This window comes from Puntigrus tetrazona, chromosome 3 (genome assembly GCF_018831695.1).
Source record: "Puntigrus tetrazona isolate hp1 chromosome 3, ASM1883169v1, whole genome shotgun sequence".
In the NCBI taxonomy this organism is placed as follows: Eukaryota; Metazoa; Chordata; class Actinopteri; order Cypriniformes; family Cyprinidae; genus Puntigrus; species Puntigrus tetrazona.
The window spans coordinates 4,855,131-4,856,195 of NC_056701.1; the positions used below are offsets into that span (position 1 = coordinate 4,855,131).

General features: G+C 38.3%; 1 protein-coding gene across 1 annotated transcript in view; it reads right to left on the minus strand.

Annotated features, from left to right (window-relative positions):
* LOC122342176 (nuclear factor 1 A-type-like) overlaps nt 1-1,065 on the minus strand; it is a 43,213-nt gene that overhangs the window by 11,177 nt on the left and 30,971 nt on the right. The gene's annotated exons all lie outside the window — the stretch shown is intronic.

A 1,065-nucleotide genomic window follows, 5' to 3' on the forward strand; every position in this document is an offset into this window, starting at 1 on the left:
ACTAGTAAAAGTTTTCGTTTACATAATATGTGATAATAAATACAAAAACATGGATGTATATATTTGAGGAAAATGTGGTATGTTTATATATTAAATATGTTTATATATGATATACAATAAAAGTATATAAATATATAAATGTATATACATATTTCCTAAATAAACATTGTATGCCTGTACAAATATACACAGTACACACACGTATTTTCTATATTCTAATTTGAACGCGATTAATCGCAATTAATCATCTGACAGCACTAATTCAGCACAGAAATATTACAATAATTTCTCAATATTTTAATATTAGATTTTTAACTACATTTATCACGTTAAAATTCATTCACATGTTTGGAATTTCATATATTTCCTCTAAAAATCTGTGGAAAGTGTAAAAACTCAATTTGAAGCCGTCTCTGACTATGATCCGCCTATAAATGGTACTAAAAACCTGTTTAATGAACTCGAACCTTTAAGTGGAATTGAAATCTGACTGATTCCTTGTCGGAGCTCTGTCCTGATCTGGCAGTAATATGAGCGGTGTGTTTCCTCTCTATCTCTGTCCACTGTGCGGCGTCTATTTCTAATATGGAGGGCATGCGAGGCTTGATTGAAGAGGCTTCAGAGCAGGACAGATTTACAGTCCTCTGTGCTCTGTGGCAATGCGGCGAGGTTCACAGGACACACGTACACACTCCAGCATGATTCAGCACTTAAACCCACAAGCATACGGGACCCTTCGTACACTGTTAGCATCATTAGTGAACACATGGATGTGAAGTTAAGTGAATCTGCATCTACAAGCCGTCTACGGTTAGCGTCTGAGATGGACTGAGAGGAGGGGTGGGGGGCAGACGGCGGAAATCTTTCGGAAAAGAAAAACAAATGAGGTGCCATTAGAGTTAGAGGGTGCCATCTCCGAAATGTCATACCCGGAGAGACGGATCAGAGATGCTGAAACCCCCCAAAAAAACAGAAGAAGAAGAAGAAGAAACAGAAATAATCCCCACACAGCTGTTGCCATCCCACAACCAGTGCACAGGATGCACACACACACACACACACACA